Consider the following 20,217-nt stretch of genomic DNA (forward strand, 5'->3'; position numbering starts at 1 on the left):
GAGCCCCCAATTCAGCTTCCATAGCCCTTCAAGCTTCCATTTTGTATTATCTAGTGGGAGAGCAAGTTGTTATAAAGAAGGCATTGTAATACCAAATTCAGAGGATTTCTAGACTGTATGTCATGTGGCCATCACAGATGTATCATTATGCAGATGTGTTGCCTGTGATGGCTGGGTGATGCTTAAAGTGCAGAAGTCCCTTAAAGTGAGTCAAGATGTGACTCTACTGATTCCCTCTTAGGGTGTAAATGTTTGGCACAGCACTGACACAAACAATAGACATCTGGATGACCAGCTGGATTCTTTGCTCAGGAGCCAACACTTTATTTTAGTGCAGGAAAAGCCAATTTTCTCTCCATTTCTATTATGAGTTCCACAGATACGTAGCATTTCAAACTTGAAACTATAAGAACCAGTATAGGACATAGTTAAGTACTGGGCTGAGCCAATTACTGTGGAGCTCATTTGGGTCTTCCCTCTGAGCCCATCTTTGATGTTGCTCTGCAAAGGGTTAAGTTTAGCCCAGTCACAGTAAATCAGAAGCTTGGAGGGCCTTGGATGGTCTTCTTTGCACCCACAGAAGCCACTTCTGGTGAAAGGGCTGACAAGAAAGGCAGCCTGGCATGACACTTCAACTGGAAGAGTTGAGGCACTATGTTAAACTGAACCAGTCTTTCAATCCAGTTTAAGATTGCTCTGCAAAGCAACATCTGCTGTATCAATTTGTCATTACAGTGGTAAATAAATAAACAAATGTAACTTTCCACTTTCTCCTTATTTTCAGGTGAACTGATTTAGATGTTAACTGTGTTCCAAGACAAATACATAAGCTGAGAACAGTTTTGTGAGTACCTAAAAGACATATGCTTTTGTGACCTTGGGTCTGATTTTGCCTTTCTCTTCTTCCTTCATTTATTTCTCTTTGTGCATATAATAATACATATTCTTGTAAAGAAAGAGAAATCGGAAATTATTAAGTTTAATTAGAGGGTAAAATTATTACATTTACCTGAATGTAAATGAAATAAATTTAAACATAATTGTTGTCCTTCTCTCAGTTACTAGTTTTTGGAATGTGACTCTTAACATAGGAAAATATGGTGCAGTTCTGAGATAGCCCCTCATAAGGAATGAAGGAAACTGCCATCGGCTAAATCAGACCATTGATTTGTCCAGCTCACATGCTCAACACAGCCTCACCCTCCAAATATTTTAGATCATACCTGCCACAGCCTTTGGTGAAAGGATATGCCGGCTAGGCTGGTGGGTATTACAACCCAACATCTTTGGAGGTGTGCAGATGGTCTAACCCTGCTCTACCCTGACAGCAGAAGCTCTTGGGGGTTTCCAAAAGATCTCTTTTCCAGTCCTATGGGAAGGTGCAAGGGACCAACCTGGAACTTTCCAGATCCAGAGCTTTTTTTTTTCTGCCCACCTCACTTTGTTTGAGTGATGTATCCAAACTGCTTCTGCCTGGGCTGCAGAATGAAAATTGAAGACACTGCAGTTCTTAGAAACTACTGTCTTAAAAACAGCAGAGGAAGGGTCCGTGGGAGAAAGCTATTGATGAAAAACAAAGCTGATCTCTTCATTGCTTTGACCCCTCTGGTTCAAAGCTCTCAGAAATAATATCTAGCTCTTGGAAATGTAAGACACTGAATCAATAAGAAACTAATCTCACTTGAGAGTGAAAAGAGGGAGAACAGGATGTCTTGTCTGGATGCTTCGCTAAGGGATCCCATTTTGCCAATCTCCTCCTTTTGCAGTTCATTCGCTTTTTTCAGCCTCATGGGAAAGTCTCAGGTGAGCACTGCATTTCCATCTTAAAGACTGTCATGTCAGGGTGAAATGCAAAAGCTGCTGAAACTCATCAACCTGTAGCTAAATTAAATGATGAAGGAGGCCGAGGCTTTTCATCCGTCACTTGAACTGGAAACTGCCACTGCCTATTATTGTCACCACGTCATCTGATACAGGCGATAAGCATGCTAAAGAGCCCTTAAGATTGAAGTGCCACAAAACAAGATGCGGCATATCGTTAAGTGCATGGAAGCTTCCCTTGCTCACCATCTATTCTCCTTTTACTAGCCATGCATATGTGTACCAATGGCTTGAAGTCAAGTCTTAAGTCAAGTTTGTCTCCTGGTGATTTCATGAACACATAAATATAACTTTTTTTTTGCAACACTTATGGAAGTGGCTTGCCATTGCCTTCTTCTGGGATGCTTTTTCCAATTTCCCAATCTATTCTACATCCTTAGTATTTTCTGGAGGTCTTCTATCCCAGCACTACCCTGCTTAGCCTGAGACAAGCCAAGATCAGTATGGAATGGTCACCTAGCCCCAGATAACAAGCTCTGTTCCCTAATGCCAGATTCAGCAGTAGCGGAAGAAGCTATAGCTCAGAGGAGGACCATATGATTTTCATGAAAAATTGACATGGTTAAATGTATATGATTAAACAATTCATATAGTTCAATGAAGCTCTAGAGCAGGGTTGGGAAAATCCATCCAGATATGAAATTCTGTATAGCCAGTGGCTGTTACAGCAGACAATATTCCTCAGGATGAGCCAATTTTTGATTGCTAATATCAGCTGCTTCATATGTTCAGTCATGGCACAAAAAAGAGATACGTTTAACTTGGAAAGTTCAGAAAAGATTAGATAAAACAGTTGTCTGAGTTTGCAGAAGAAGCCAAGAGAGCATAGCATTGACTGGCCACTGCTTGGATCCTTCTGTGGTGCAATTCTTTGAAGAAGAAAAAGAAAGGAAGAGCAAATAAATTTTAATCTTTTAAATGCACAATAACGTCCTGTTTCAATCAAAGCCAGACCTGGTTGCAATACTAGTCAACCGCATTAGATTGCTCAGTGGCCCAGTGCAGAGGAACAAAATATAGACTGAAAATAACAAGTCAACAGTTATGGTAGGAGCACTAATAAAAGAATAGCCTTCAAGGGAATTCTGCAGGTAAGCATCCACAAAAGTATCCAGCAGCTCTATTGCAAATGTGGGAACTTGTTAACTTTGAACTCTACACTTTTAAACTCAAGCTGAGACATAGTTGCAGTCCATGAGAGGTCTTTCCTTTGCAGACCTTCTATCTTTGACTAGGAACTTAGCTTTACACTAAGTTTTGATGGTCCCCAGGACTAAGCAGAACTCAGTTCCCTTCTTGGAATCATAGAATTCTTTGAAGAAGAAAAAGAAAGGAAGAGCAAATAAATTTTAATCTTTTAAATGCACAATAACGTCCTGTTTCAATCAAAGCCAGACCTGGTTGCAATACTAGTCAACCGCATTAGATTGCTCAGTGGCCCAGTGCAGAGGAACAAAATATAGACTGAAAATAACAAGTCAACAGTTATGGTAGGAGCACTAATAAAAGAATAGCCTTCAAGGGAATTCTGCAGGTAAGCATCCACAAAAGTATCCAGCAGCTCTATTGCAAATGTGGGAACTTGTTAACTTTGAACTCTACACTTTTAAACTCAAGCTGAGACATAGTTGCAGTCCATGAGAGGTCTTTCCTTTGCAGACCTTCTATCTTTGACTAGGAACTTAGCTTTACACTAAGTTTTGATGGTCCCCAGGACTAAGCAGAACTCAGTTCCCTTCTTGGAATCATAGAATCATAGAGTCATAGGATTGGAAAGGACTTTAGAGGTCTTCTAGTCCACCTCCTTGCCCAATGCAGGAATCTTCATACCATCCTGGACAAATGGCTGTCCAGTCTTTTCTTGAAAACCTCCAGTGATGGAGCACCTACAGTAAAACTTAAGGAGGCAGGCTGTTCCACTGCTTAATAACTCTCACAGTTGGGAAATTCCTCTTTATTTCAAGTTTGGATCTCTCACCATAGAGCTTCTACCCATTGTCTTGCCCTCAGGTAATCTGGAGAATGAATCCACAGCCTCTTCCCTGTGACTTCCCTTTATGTATTGGAAGGCTGCTATCATGTCTCCCCTTAACCTTCTCTTCTTTAGCCAAACATGCCATGTTCCACTGACTGCTTTCTATAGGATTTAGCCTCCAAGCCACTTACCATCTTCGTTGCACTCTTTCCAGTTCCTCAGCATCCTTTGTGTATTGTGGCATCCAGAACTGGACACAATATTCCAGTTGTGGTCTGACAAGTGCAGCATAGAGTGGTACTATCACTTCCTGTGATCTTGGCACTATACCTCAGTTGGTGCACCCCAAAACTGCATTGGCTCTTTTGGCAGCTGTGGCACATTGCTGGCTCATGTTTAATCTGTGATCTACCAAGACTACCAGACCCTTTTGCAAGTACTACTGCTAAGTCAGGTACCACCTATCTTGAACCTTTGCATCTGGTTTTCCTGCCTAAGTGCAGAACTTTGCATTTTTCACCACTGAAAACATTTAATCTATCAAGGTCCTTCTGAATCTTCAGCTTGTCTTCTGGCATGTTAGCAATCCTCCCCCTAAGTCCAGCTTTGTGTTATCCGGAAATTTTATGAGCATCCCTTCTGTTCCCTCATCAAAGTTATTAATCAATCTAAGAATATCTCAGAAAGCTGGGATCCCCTAGTCATCTGAAGAATTTCTATGGGAAAAGTGCTTTATATCATCACTTTTACTCCAATAACAGTTGATGGGCTGGTGGAGTGCACGGCAAGCTGACAATGTGTATACTCAAGTGATTTCAGTAACTAAACCATCTTAGTATTTAATATTTATTAGCATTTTCCTAATGGGGGTCCCAAAGGGGTGGGTATTGTTTCTCTGGTTCAGTGCTGTGTGTGGCCTCTACTTTTCTTTAAAGTACCTGGACCTTCCAGTTAGCCATCTGCTGCTTGAACGAGGAACTGAACCTCAGCACTTTCAGAAGTGTGACTTGTCAAGACTTTATAGTAAAGATGAAGCAACCTTTTGATCCCATGTCCCTCCCCATTCCCTTTTGTCTGAATGTTACATATTTTTAGCTGTAGGACTGAGGATCCAGATTGTTGGGGAGGGGAGAGGAGGAAGGATATATAAGGCAGTCTTTTGAATCATAGGACCTATTCATTTCACATAAAAGGGAGACTTGGGGCAGTGTGAGCTACATATTGAAGTCAATCCTTTGGGCCCATATTTTTTCAGATCTAGCAACTGAGCAACACAAAAAATGATGCCTGCAAATACAAACATATTCATCTTCCTTTCCTCCTTTTCCCTCTTTCTTACTATCTCTCTTGCCATGTGTCTTAAATAAATCCTGTAACAAGTCCTTCGGACCCATTCTGCTGGAAATCTGGGATGGTTGATGCAGGCACCATGTGGTGTGACTTCCCCTATGTCCAGAAACCATTCTGCCCCATCATGAACTACTGTTCTTCCAATCTGGCCTGAACATTAATTGCTTTACACAATGAGAGAGGAGTTAGTATCACAGTCCTACCTTACTCTTTTCAGGGTGTGCTGGAGGGTATGCACAGTCCTGCCTTTTCTCCTTTAAAGAATTGCATTAACTAAGTCCAGTTTTATGGTCCATTCAACCAATCAACCAAAGTTTGCAGTCCTGTGCATACAACAATGACTCTTCTGATCAAACATCATTGCTGATGATGAACCAGACCCAGTTACATTTCGGGACCTGCCTGCTCTATGTTCTCAGAAGACACATTTCAGAATGGATGGATCTGTCCGTCCAACTTTCTCTTATTTCCAATTTTATTTCTTTAGAGTTGGCTAGTAATTCCAGATTGTCCCAGGAAATATGAAGTGTAAGTGCATATGTGTAAGACTTTAGATAAAAATAAAACAAGGTAAGGTTAAGGGGATGCAGTGGTGCAGCGGCTTAATGACGCTGGAGTTTGCTGGCCAAAAATGATTGACACTCCAACGGTTTGAGCCCAGCTCCATGTGATGGAAGTGAGCTCCCGTCATTTCCTCCCTAGCTCCCACCCACCTAGCAGTTCGAAAGCATTTCCTCCCTAGCTCCCGCCCACCTAGCAGTTCTGCAAGTAGATAAATAGGCACCCCCATTTTGGTGGGGGGAAATGCTGACAGTGCTCTGCATGGGAGCAGGAACTGGCACTGGATCTGCCTGAACATGAATGGCGGAGGATTGGTGGAGAAAAAGCCCCGGATGAGCCGACTTCCCTAGGAACGCTGCTGGCCAGCCAGTGTGAAGCTAGCTTGCCCTCTTGTGGTGCACCGGTGCAACAAAGAACTAGCAACTGTTGGCGCCAGAACATCCGTTGTGTGTAAAAGCATTGTAGACTCCCTGGCATTGTATGCCATACGCTAAATAAAATAAATAAGGTTCAAGAACAATAACAAAAAAACAACTCTGAACCCTAAAAAGCCTTGGTCACTGAACCATTGCTATTTAAGGCTCAGGGTTGCTTTTTGTTTTTATTTTTTTAACCTTACCTTATTTTTATCTAATGTGTACACATGCACACAAACACACATATAGACACAGAGAACATAAAATATTAATATGCCAACTCAAATTACATTTAATTCATTCAAAAAAAATTAAATTTCAAGGTAAACCCTCCCAAGGTAATATACAACAAAATTATAGTTATAAAAATACAATAAGCCAATTACTTCACAGCCGCCTGCCTTTGATGATAGAAAGTGTGTGTGTTATTTATGGATGAAACAGAGTTTTCTCATATTAAATGGTAAAAGGCACTGCAATATTAATTCCAGAGGTGGAAGCATATGCTCAAAGCCCAATGGTACTGAAGGATTGGGAAAAGAAAATGGTTGGGATTCTTGTTTCAAATTGTGCAGACGGTAGGGTGTTCCAGAAGGTAGGTGCTGCAACAGAAAAGTACCCACTTCCTGGGTACTTTCAGATGGCACCGTTTAATAGACGGAACCCAAAGCATTCCACTCTGTCTTATCTAGTGGGACAGGCAGAAACAATTGGAGACCGGTGGTTCCTCAAATTAGCTGGTCCTATGCTGCGAAGGGCTTAATAGGTGATGATCAGCACCTTGAAATGCACCTGGAAGAAGCCCACTGGAGGCCATTGCAGCTTGTGGAGCAGAAGTATAACATGGGTGTACTGAGATGTGCCCATTATTGCCTGTGCTGCTGCATTCTAGATTAGTTGCGGCTTCCGAGTGGTTCAATCCATTTCAAATGCATTTCAGTAATCCACTTGGGAGGTGACCACAGTGTGAATGTAAGCAGTGCCTCCTGATCCAGGAAAGGGTGTGATTGATGCTCAAGATGGATTTGAGCAAAAGCCCCCCTAGCCACATCTGCCACAACTGCTGTGGCTACTTGAAGAACAGGAGCCATGAATCAAGAAGCCTTCCAAATTGCTTACCAGTTCAGAGCAGTGCTACCCCATAGAGAACTAAAGATGGAAAAATCACCAAATTCAGGGAACCCTAAAACTCAAAGCCATCTCACTTTGTTGGGATTGAGCTGAAGCTTGTTCTTTACCATCCAGGCCCTCACAGTTTCCAGGAACTATGTGTTACTTGGCTGGCCCAGGGTAGAGATGTATCAGCATACTGACGCTATTTCACCCTATGTTGGCAGGTGAGCTTGCCAGAGGCTTCATGTAGAAGTGAAACAAGCATGTGGAGAGCATGAAGCCCTGAGGAACCCCACCAAGATGAAGGTTTTGGGCTAGATCCCTCCATCATCACCAACTCTCACATTTCATGCAAATCAAGAGGGATCCCCATTCTGTGATAGATGCAACACAGGTATGCCCTACCTAGTGTTGCCTTGCTTAATCTGGTCCTTAGCCTCCCCCAAAGGTTTGTCATCTTTATTTTAGGTTGCTTGGATTCAGGGAGTTTCCTGATATCTTTGATTTTAAATACAATTCAAAACATGTTTGACTTAAATTCAGTCCACTTTCCCAATTTAATCCCTTTTCACAATTGGCAACAGAAATGAACTGGCTGGCCCTTTGGGACATGAAGACAATGACCAATGAAAGCAGAACCATTTTTCTAAGCATTGTTTTTTTACTGGATACCAAATCATGATATCAGAGTTAAAGATTATGTTATAATTGCTTCAGACAACATCCTGGCTCAGAAAGGAGGCCAGTTTCCACTGACTTCAAGTTTTATTTAATACCTGAAACAAAATGGCAATGCTTGGCCTCGTCTGGGAAGTATATGCTCTGAAAGGGCTTATTGTTATCCAGCTCCATGGATTGATGAAGGTAATGTCAAGCCACAGTCTAATTTCTTTTCTCCAGTAATAGCTCATCAGATGCAAAACCGAAGTGTAGGGGTGGTGGCCAAGACCAGATGAGACTGCAACCTTAGAATAAATTGCAGTGAAACCAGACATTACTTTCGGACTACAAACTTTGTCTACTACTCTTTCTCCTCTATGTAACAGCAAAGCAATGTAAATATAGGCCTTATTGATACCAGTTTTAGAAGACTATAAAACCCTGTAAGTTTGTTAAAATTCTGCTCCAAAATACCTGGCCATGAAAAACCATTCTTAATGAAGAAACCACTCTGCAGTAAAGGTCCTCCATCATCAAAGACAGATTCAAGGGACAGGATCAACTTTTTATTCTACATCACAGATAAAATGTTTCCAATTTTGAATAAATTGCTCCAAAGGGCACGATAACCCAACAATGCTCTAAAAATGCTGACCTATTTAATCCAACCCTATTGGCAAAAGAGTTGACAACTGTCCAAATTAAGATGAAATAAACCCTGCTTTCAGCACTGGTCTGTGCAAATTGAAGTTTTTATGCTTCTCTCTGCAAAGCCCCAGCAAGCCTCAGATGCTTGTCTTTTGAAACGAATGTCCAGGAGGATTACTGATAACTACAGATGCTGGGGGTAAAAAAAGCTGCATAACCTATTAGCTGGAAACAAGGAAATACTGAAAACTATAATGTTTTGCTGCAATCCAATGGTTATCCAGATGTTTTGCGGCCCATGTGTGGTACCCTTCTTCAAGGGCTGAGCTCTTGTGGATTTGGGAAGATTTTGTTCTGTAAACCAGGATTAGACAATTTGCCCTAGTACTGATGAAATGCAACTCTCATTAATGGGCTTTTACTAGTAAATTACTGAAAGTGATTTGGGCTTACTAGATGGCACCTTCTGAAACCTCAACACAATTACAACCAAGAATGGAGACATGGAGCCAGTCATGTGTGTATATATGTTTCTGAGGAGGTGGAGGTGGGGTGAAGTTATTCAAACCCTTGATAACAGAAAGTATGGATTTGTCTCTACTTGGCAACCACTTTTGGATTATTTGCTTATGTCTGAAAAAAATGAAGTTTTGATTTTGGGTTTTGATGATTAAATGGTTTATTTTATAGAAATAATGTTACTAAGGTTTAATTAATGGTAAGAGATTATATCTGTATAATATGCACTTATATCTGTATTGGAGAAGGTTGGAAGTCACTCTCTTTTTCTGTTTTCTACCTAATTTTTCACATGTATAATTTTTCTTTTTTCTTTAGTTCTGTATTCTATCTTATCTATATTCTACATTTTGTATTTTAACTATACTTTGAAAATCAATAAAGTTCTTTTTTTTAAAAAAAACCCTGAAACAAGGATCCTAGGTTGAATCCACACTTAAAATTCCATGAAGTAAAGCCACAGTACAATTTTATAAAATAGGGATGGGAGATCAGGTTGGGGACAGATCATCCTGGACAAAATCTATCTATGTGCTCACTAAGAGCTGACACCAACGTGATGGCACATAATCATTAATCATCAATAATGGCAATAGGATTATGGCAGCTTCTCTGATCCAAGATACTGGTTTTGTATTGCTGGAGATGTTTTGCTTTTTTATGACAATGTTTTAATTAATCACTGTACCATATCTCAGCTGTAAAACTCCAGATTATAACTGGAAGGCAGCCCAGAGTTAAAGTTTTCAGTTTCCAGATCTTTGCAGCCCAGATATGGTACATTACACATTCATGAACTGTAGAGAGGCGTGTCAGAGGACCTCATGAAAAGGTATGTCAGAGCAACTCAGCAACAGCCATTTTTAAATGAAAGCAGTGTTATTGAAAGCAGTAATGGAAGAGGGTGGGGAATGAAGACTGCCCCAAATTGCCTTGCCCTGAGAGCTTTTGGAAGTTTGTTATCCCATCTGGATGGATGGATGAGAGGAGAATTTCATTTGCTTCCTCTAGTTTTGAAATAAGAATTTACCAACATTCTTAAATGTTTGTTTGTTTATAGGGCCTAAAGCCCACTCCAATCAGCAGCATTTTTGATAAAAAGGGTGAAAAATATATTGAAATTTGGGGAAAAATAAAGCTGAGAGATTCATCCATCCATGCAAGCAAATAGCTTGGAAGCTTAGCTTTTAAAGGACTGGATTGGAATTCTTATGTATTCCACCACATTTGCGGCAATGAATCACAGCTGCCACTTCTCATATATATGCTACATGGAAAGTATGTTCAGTGTGATGCTGGAACAGATTGATGTATTGAATTTGGCCTGTGGAGAAGGGCATGGATTTTGTTCATGTTGTTTTTTACCCAAAGTCACAGATTTCTTCATAAATAAGATAGAACAATGAATAAAATTTGAAATAAGAGTAAGTTGAACAGACAGATCCTTCCATGTTGAAACGTGTTGGCTAGGAGCATGTACCAGGCCCTAAAATGTAACTGTTCATGGTTCTTAGTTACCTGCATAAGGATTACCAGCTATTATTAATGGGTGTTCTTCAATATTACCATGGGACTGTTCAAGGTAAAAAGAATCAATCCCATGTTATCCTAAAGGGCACTAAAACTAATGTGCAAGGCATACAAACTGTCAGTCTCTGCTGCCTGTGACATTTATAGTTTTTCAGAATTTTGGAAAACACACAATCAAACCCTTGCCTCAATTCTTTGGATTAGATGTTTCAGCGGGAGGGAATTGCATGTATTCCAGCAAGATGGAAAGAGAAAATACAAGGCAATAATACCTTTTGTCTGAGGACAGAGGTTCCTTGCAATGAACTCATGAAGAAAATTCCAGGGATGATTTTAGCCATGACCTGGCCATCTTTATTGGTTCTACTTTGCATCATCACTTCAGGTTTCTCTTGAAATCCTTGATCTCACTATCAATTATTTGAAGAGATGGGAAATAAACAAACTAAGAAAAGATGATGGGAACAAAATGAAAACAATTAAAAAAACAAGTTTTCCAATACTGAATTATAGGCTGGGGGCAGGAGCAATATTTTAAATGTCCTACATACCTGGCTTTTCTTTCTATGGCAGGTAAGAGATGAAAAGATGCTAAGGGCTCTTCCTCCCAGCTGCGTTAATGTTAATTCCTCCAGTCCTTAAGCCTGCAGAAAAATATGCCATCAAAAATTGTGCTGTCTGCACAGCAAAGCCAGTTGTACTTCAGTGAAGAGGCCAGCAAGCGGTACTATCTTTACAAGTTTAATGCTGGACAAATTAAGGAAAACAATGAGTGGATCCTCCAGCATCATCCTCCCCTCTCTAAGCATCATGTGTTGCCAGGATCAACCACCAATCAGTTTTTTTAATGTGTGCAGGGGTGGGGTGGGCGAGTGTAAGTGGGTGCTTGGGACAAAGGGCGTGGCCAATCTTCAAGTCACCTGAGTGATAGGTTGGAAGCACAGAGGTACCCTGTACCTGTGGCAGCACCTGCCTCTGAAGTTCCCTTCTCCTGGGCTCCTCTGCGCACTGAATTCCAGTTCCAAGAGGATAAGGATGCTGGAAATTGATGTAACAACCCTATTCCAAATTGATGAGTGCTACAAAGGAATGTGGGACTGTCAATAGGTGGCTGTGGCTGGCCCCATCTGAAAATACCCTGTAGAGTATGTAGAATAGTGACACCTTCCCATGAAGTCATGAAAACAGGAAATAGCATGGCCATGTGGAGCCCTGCATTCAGCAGAACCAGCAGAAAACCTGGACTGCATTCATTTGTGACAGAACCTGCAACGCATAGCTGGCAGAATCTTTTCTGGACCTTCTGTGCAGTACACAGATCTAGTATACTTTCAAAAGTGGAGCAAATTTGTGTTTAAAAACCAGGTGTTATGCTGGGACCTTAAGACTATATGAAACAGGTATATGTATTCTGAAAGTCCCAAAATGAAATCATAATTAATAACCAATCAATATAATGTACTAAATAATATTTGAGACTAGTGGTTCATAGGCAGTCAATACTCTATGGCAAAATTAATACATTCAGTTCAATCAGAGTGAAACAAAGACTGGGTTCAAGGAAGAGTGGTGATGCAGGAGATTTCAAGAAGTGGAGTACTGTAATTCACTTGTCAGGCTCTGCCTGCTACTCAATAAAACACAGACGCCAATTTAGGAAAAACCAGGTTCTGAGTTTATTCAAGTATAGTGCATGCCTAGTTAAAAGCTGAGAGTGGAGGGAGCGCGCCGGTATGGGATTTAAATAGCCTGCGCTGGTCAGTGCTCCCCCTTCCCTCCGTTGCATAAATCCCCGAGCTCCAAATGTCCTGCTGCTGGTGGGTGAGGGGTTGCGGGGCCCCTGCTGGTGCCCCAGACATCTTGCTTAACCTTTCTCCTCCGGCCGGTGATGAGTTTAAGCCAGGCGATAATCTTCTGTGCTTCCGTTGACAGCTCCGGGTGTGCCTCGTGCTCAGCCGTTGTCAGTTTCACCCTTTGCAACAATGTATCTTCTTGATTGGATCTTTCCGGCTGGAGTCGTTACTTTGTTGCCGGTGTCTGTTGCCTGTCTTTGTGCGTTGCTTGCATATCTCTTAATCCCTTGCCCCTGCTTCCTTGGTATTGTTGTGTGTGCCGTTGTGCTGACACAATCAGCTCAATGGTGCTCATGACATACTGCCCCCCTTCTGAATGGTTAACCCATGGGTTTGTTGGGGTAGGCAGCGTGGAACGTGCGAATTAGGTCCGGTGCTTTGATGTGTCGTGCAGCAACCCATTCTGGGTGGGGGAAGTGTTTCCATTTCACCAGGTAGTATAGGGTGCCCCACTGCCGGCGCGAGTTGAGCACTTCTTTCACTTCAAAATGTTGCTGGCCGTCTATCATTACCGGGGGGTGGGGTGGGGGCGTGTTGGGATGCCATTGGGAGGTACTTGCCGGCTTTAAAAGGCTACAGTGGAATACTGGGTGAAGTCTCTTTAAATTGTGCGGCGGTTCTAGGTGTACTGTGACCAGGTTAACTATTTGTGTTACCCGGAATGGCCCAATGTACTTTGGGCCCAGTTTCTTCAAGGGTTGGGGTGATTTTATGAATTTGGTAGAGAGATAGACCATATCTCCTACCTGGAATGTCGGTTGCTGGTGCCAGTGCTTGTCTGCTTGATCTTTGTAGGCTGACTGTGCTTCTTTCAGTGCTGCTGTGATCACTGGCCACGATTCTGCTATCTTCTGTCCCCAGTCACCAGCACCCGGGGGGGGGGGGGTTGTGGCAGCTCTGGGATGGGGGCGAACTCGCGACCTGATACCACCTCAAATGGGGGTTTCCCCATGCTCATGTGAATGGCGTTATTGTAGGCGCCTTCCGCGAATGGGAGAAGATCGACCCAGTCGTCCTGGTGGTAATTGATGTACGAGTGGAGGAATTGTTCTAGCGTGGCATTGAGGATCTCTGTGGCTCCATCTGTCTGGGGATGCCAGGCTGTGGATAGGGCTTGTTGTGTCCCGATCAGTTTTAAAAACGCCCGCCAAAACTTTGAGGTGAGTTGTGTGCCCCTGTCGGTCACCAAGCATACAGGACATCCGTGTAGCCTGTACACATGTACGAGGAAGAGTTTAGCCAGTCGCTGGGCAGACGGGATTGCTGCACAGGGGATGAAATGCACCTGTTTGGAGAAGTAGTCTTTCACCACCCAGATGGTTGTTTTCTTTTGGCTGGGTGGTAGGTCGACTATACAATCCATGGAGATCTCTTCCCATGGCCGGGAGGGCTCTGCCACCACTTGCAGCAGTCCCTGGGGTTTTCCCGGTGGCCGTTTGGCCATCGCGCACACCGGGCAGGATGCGACGTATGCCTTGACGTCCCGTCTCAATGAGGGCCACCAGAACTACCTTCGTATTAGGTGCAGGGTTTTTAAAAATCCGAAGTGTCCCGCCTGCTTGCTGTCGTGCGATCTGCTGAGGATCGCCTGGCGCTGTGAGTCCGGGACGTACAGTCTGCCTTCTCCCCATGCTAAGTCTTGCTCCATTGTCACCTTGTCGGTGTTGGCTAGGACCCAGGGGTCGGATTTGAGGGCGGCGGTGAGGTCTGCGCGTATCCCCCCTGGTAGTTGCGGCCGGTGCTGTCTGTTCGCTGGTTGGCTTGCCGTCGTTTGTGTCGTGGGGGTGGGCTGTCTCCATGCGCTGCTCCGAGTGGCCGCTGCCATCCCCAGCTGGGAGGCGGATAGTACGGTCCCTACCATATCTGGGATGGGCTCCTCATCTTGGGGCAGTCGGGAGAGGGCGTCTGCCAGGGAGTTCTTCTTGCCCGGTATGAACTTCAGCTGGAAGTTAAACCGGCTGAAGAACTGAGCCCATCTGACCTGCTTAGGGCTGAGGCGTCTGGGCATCCGGAGGGCCTCGAGGTTCCGGTGGTCTGTCCAGACCTCAAACAGTTGGGAGGTCCCTTCAAGTAGGTGCCGCCACGTCTCCAGAGCCGTTTTCACCGTGAACGCCTCCTTCTCCCATATGTCCCAGCGCCTCTCCGTCTCCGAGAATTTTTTTGACAGGTAGGCGCATGGCTTGAGGATTCCCGCGGGGTCCTTTTGAAGCAGTATGGCACCCAGGGAGAAGTCAGATGCGTCAGCTTGAACTACGAACGGCCGTTCTGGGTCCGGGTGTGCAAGGATTGGCTCCGTTGTGAACAGCGCTTTCAGCTTGTCAAACGCTGCTTGACATGCGGGGGTCCAATTAAGCACGGCCCCCGGGTTCTTGACTCTGCATGTTTCCCCAACTCCTTTGATTTTGAGTAGATCTGTTAGGGGGAGGGCAAAGGACCTGTAGAAATTTGCGAATCCCAGGAAGCTTTGAAGTTGGCGCCTATTGCGTGGGCGTTCCCAATTCAAAACTGCCTGGACTTTCGCAGGGTCCATTTCCATGCCTTTGCCAGAGATTTGGTACCCTAGGTAGTCCAAGCGCGATTTGTGGAACTCGCACTTGGACAGTTTGGCGTAGAGTTTACCCCCCTTAATTTGTCCAGTACCTGTCTGACCAGCTGTTCGTGTTCTTCCTGTGTCCTCCTGTAAATGAGGACATCGTCTATGTACACTAGTACCTCTTTAAATAGGTGTTCATGTAGCACCTCGTTGATGAGTTGCATGAACACCCCCGGGCCCCCCGCTAACCCGAATGGCAGTACCTTGTATTGAAAGGCGCCGAGGGGACAGTTGAAGGCTGTTTTCCACTCATCCCCTGCCTTGATTCGGATCCTATAGTATGCCTCGCGGAGGTCGAGTTTGGAGAACACGCGGCCCATTGACAGGTGGGCGAGCATGTCCTTTACGAGGGGCAGTGGGTATTTATTGGAGGAGGATGAGGCATTGAGTCCCCAGTAATCAGTACAGAGCTGTAAGGTGCCATCCTTTTTTTCTCGGAAAAGGACGGGTGCTCTGACAGGCGAATTCACTGGCTCTATAAAACCCCTGGCCAGGTTTTTGTCAATGAACTCTCGGAGGGTTGCCAGCTCCTTTTGGATCATGGAGTATATCTTTGGTTTGGGTAAGGGGACATCTGGGAGTAGCTCGATTGTGCAGTCCGTCTTGCGGTGGGGGGGTAGCTGGTCCACCTCCTCTTCTCCAAAGACGTCTGCAAAGTCGGCGTATTGGTCTGGTAGTCCTTCTGGGTTTGGGTCGGTGTCTTGGGTGACCCCCTCAGCCCTCCCCACTGTCGGAGTGGGTATCGTGTCTGGTGCTGGGGCTTGGTATGTGCCATCGCTGAATTGGATGGTACACATCCTCCAGTCTACGCGGGGGTTGTTGTTTGCTAACCACAGGGTGCCCAGCACTATGATGGGTTTCCCTATTTGGGTCAGCACAAAGGTTATTTGTTCTATGTGGGCACCCATTGTGAGGGTGACTGTCCCGGTCTGTTGCGTGGCTGGTTTCCCCCCCGCTGTTGAGCCATCCAGTTGGTGGAACGCCAGTGGTTTGGGGAGGGGGAGGCATGGCAGATTGAGCTTTGCGATGATGTCGGGGTGAATCAGGTTTTTGGAGCACTCAGAGTCCACTAACACCACGGCTATGGTGGCTCTGGGGCCGTAGCTGAGCCTGATCTTCGCTGTTATTACAGAACTTTCGTCGCTCTCCTTGTGTGTGTCGTGCCCCCTTTTCACCACCTGTCCCACAGCGCGCTTTAGGGCAGGCGGGGAGCGTTTCCCACCGGATGTCCCAGTGTGTCGCTGTCGTCCCCTGCGAGGTAGGCATCCGCATCCTCATCTGGGGCTGCTAAAGCTCCTATCAGTCACCGGGGGGGTGGGTTCGCTGGTTTGAGCGGCATTTTTGGTGCGGGTCGGGGTGTATGGTCTGGTGCTCTGTTTGCGAAGCAGTCTGCCGCCTTGTGCCCCATTTTCCCGTACTTTGCGCATGGTCCATGGGCGAACCTCTGCTGTTGGTCCGCGTGCCCGGTTGGACCCGTGTGCGGGGGGGGGTCCTCTTGGGTAGGATGGGGATTTGTTGTCTCCGGTTGACAGCAGGAACGTGCAGTGTGCGTGTTCCGCTTTGCCGGTGAGGCAGATCCATTCATGAAGTGAGGTTGGGTCGTCCCAGTAAAGTGCCCATTGGAGCACTTCTCGGTTGAGTCCCCTTTTGAACATTTTGGTGAGGGTGGCCTCTGACCACTTGGTGATTTTGCCCACAAGGGCTTTGAATTCCAGGGCGTAATCGGTTACAGTTCTTTTGCCCTGTCTCAGTGCTTGCAGTGCGCACTTCGCCCTCTCCTTCGCCATTGGGTCTTCGAAATAGTGTTTCAAGTCGGCGAGGAAAGTATGGAAGTTTGATAGGGCTGGGGACTTGGACTCGTATAGCTGGACGTACCAGTCCGCCGCCCTGTCTTGCAGTTTGATGGCTACCACCGAGATTTTTTCAGCTTCGGAATCAAAGTAGTGTCCGTGGCGGGCCATGTATTCTCTGGCATTGGTGACAAAGAAGGACAGCTTCGTGGGGTTCCCATCGAAGGTAACTGAAAAGTCCCTTGGGAACCTCGTGTGCTGTGGGTCGCCCCTCCCCGTGCTTTGGTACATGGGTTCTGCCATCGTGGAAGCACTTGCCGCTGTGACTTGCATGCGGGCGTGCCCTCTCCCGTTTGGGGTCTGGTTTGGGGTGGGTACCTGCGTCGGCATCGTCTTGTAGGGTCCGTTGGTTATCAGGGACTGTAACATGGCTCCAGGTCCCGTAGTTGGGCTTCCATGGCTGTGAGCCTGGCTTGCGTGTCCCTGTCAGCTGGTTGCGATGTTGTTGGGAATGGTCCGGTCGGTGTTTCGGGGTAGGTGAGCTCCCAATTTGGGTAGGGTGGCTCTATCCAGTGTTCTACCCCATCGGCCCAGTAACGGAGTGATTGGTCCGTGACTTCGTCCTCCACTGCGCTTCTTGCGGCTGGGCTGAAGCTCCAGGACCAGAACTGGGGTGCGGTGTGGGCCGGGAGGGTGCCCGTGGCTCTGGTGGAGTGCGTTGTCTCCAGCCATTGCGGGGTCGCCTCTGCCTCTTGCTGGGTCCGAGACTGGAGAGTGGGGTGGGCGAGGAGGGTGTCTGTGGCTCCGGTGGGGTATGTTGTCCCCGGCTGCCGTCGAGTCGCCTCCGCCACCTGCTGACTGTCTCGTCCATCTTGGGTGCGGTTTGTCAGCTCCATCGTTGCTCCCATTTCTGCCTCTCACCATCTGGTTCCTCCCGCAGCTCATCTCCGTCCGGTGGGGCTTGGCGAGGTTGGGTTTTGTGACTCTCAGCTTTCTGTCAGGCTCTGCCTGCTACTCAATAAAACACAGACGTCAATTTAGGAAAAATCAGGTTCTGAGTTTATTCAAGTATAGTTCATGCCTAGTTAAAAGCTGAGAGTGGAGGGAGCGCGCCGGTATGGGATTTAAATAGCCCGCGCCGGTCAGCGCTCCCCCTTCCCTCCGTTGCGTAAATCCCCGAGCTCCAAATGTCCCGTTGCCGGTGGGTGAGGGGTTGCGGGGCCCCTGCTGGTGCCCTGGGCATCTTGCTTAATCTTTCTCCTCCGGCCGGTGATGACTTTAAGCCGGGCGATAATCTTCTGCGCTTCCGTTGACAGCTCCGGGCGTGCCTTGTGCTCAGGCGTTGTCAGTTTCACCCTTTGCAACAATGTATCTTCTTGATTGGATCTTTCCGGCTGGAGTCGTTACTTTGTTGCCGGTGTCTGTTGCCTGTCTTTGTGCGTTGCTTGCATATCTCTTAATCCCTTGCCCCTGCTTCCTTGGTATTGTTGTGTGTGCCGTTGTGCTGACACAATCAGCTCAACGGTGCTCATAACATCACTGTAATGGAGCCTAAACAGGGTTCAGTTTTATTTATTTATCAAATTTATATAGCTGCCCATCTCATGGACGTGACTCTGGAGAAAGCAGAAAAATAAGGATCTAATGTTAAAGCTCATTGCTACACCAAAGAAGGGAAAACATTTAAGGCTTTTTCTTACAGTAAAGGCCACAAGGGGTTGAAGATTTACAATTTACACACACATAGGAACTTGAATAAAAGGCTAACTTAAAAAGGTCTTTATTATAGAAAATGCAGGAAAATACACAATAGTGTTCTGTGTCTGCTTTGGTTAACAGCTTTTCCTCCTAGCATGATAGTCAGAGAATGTGGACATTATTTATTATTGAACTGTCAAAAGTCATGCCAGATACGTCTAATGCAAATATCCTTCTGCTAAATCTGCCATGATCTTGTTAAAATTCCACAATCTCCCCATGCAAAATGGGGAGATTGTAAGAAAGTTTGAACAACCTTGGATTTGAGAGTCAATCTCAGGTTCTTTTAAATGTAATTTAAATTGTGGTTTAGTCAGAGTTAAACAATGAGCCAAATTTGAGATGTAGTCTGGGGAGAGAGGAAACAAATTATGCAACAGTGACAACTTCAGAATCAAAGTCGGCTACTTAAACTACGAATAGGGTTGCATCTTAGCCATTTCCCAAAGTCTAGAAAAAATTATCCTCTGATTCCTTTAAATAAACATGGATTCATGGCTTGACCAGAGTAAAACTTTAAACCAAATTGGAGATGCTATGTAGAGAGAAGGAAGCATGTAAGGTAACACAGTTCTAGCGCTGTTTTAAAAAAGCACTAAACCTGTGTATATAAGGAGCCCATGTAACGTCTGACCTACGCTTTCCAAAGTGCTGGTCAGACATTATGTGAGTAGATGGTTTGGGGAGGTTTCTCTTGCAGTCAAAGCCAAAATGGCCATGGAACTCAGTGCCAAGAAACTGGAGGAGAGGGGCCTGTTTGCAGCAGCCCTAACTAGCCAATAGATGCTAGGCAGATCCAGCCTGTAAACTGCATCATCAACCATGTTATCTTACATTGTGCCCATGACAAAAACTGTGTTGGGAGAAGAGGGAAAATACTGCTTTAAAATTAGAATGGCTAAAAATGACTTTAGGTTGTTTCCACAATTAATTGGGAATGAGATAAAAACAGCATTGCGAGGACAGGGTAATGCAGGATTTTCATGCCACAGTTAGTGAGGCATGAAGATGAGCTCTGAGAGAATAATGGTTGGCTTGTTCAAGCATATTGCTGAGATGAATATGAATGAGGGACTTCATCACTTACACTAAGTTATTTTTCCCCAATCCGGTACCCTTCAGATGTGTGAGCTGTAACTCCTAAGATTCTGATCTATCATACCTGAATTACAGCAGCTGGAATCCAACATCTGGAATGCCTTAGATTGAGGAAGACTGGGCTACAATATAGAGCACCAACTCTTGGGGGCAACAGGTAGGATCAAACTCCTTCATTCCACTCTCTTTTTCATTTTATGCCAAAATGCAAAGTAAATGTGGAGCTGCAAGCTGTTGTTTAATTACTGCATCTCATTTCATAAATCCAGGCAAATGCTTGTGCCAACCTTCACAAAGAAGCCTAAAGAGGAAATCTCTCAGCTGGAAGAGAAATGCAAGTGGGGATGCAAATAAGACAAATAAGGAGCACAGCAAGCAACTAAGTGGATGAGGGAATCTTCATATCTTTGATTAAGAGAGGATAAACAGAATTTGGAAGGAATATAGTTTACTATGGAAAGAGGGAATGGCA

Source organism: Candoia aspera, chromosome 1 (genome assembly GCF_035149785.1).
Source record: "Candoia aspera isolate rCanAsp1 chromosome 1, rCanAsp1.hap2, whole genome shotgun sequence".
Classification (NCBI taxonomy): domain Eukaryota; kingdom Metazoa; phylum Chordata; class Lepidosauria; order Squamata; family Boidae; genus Candoia; species Candoia aspera.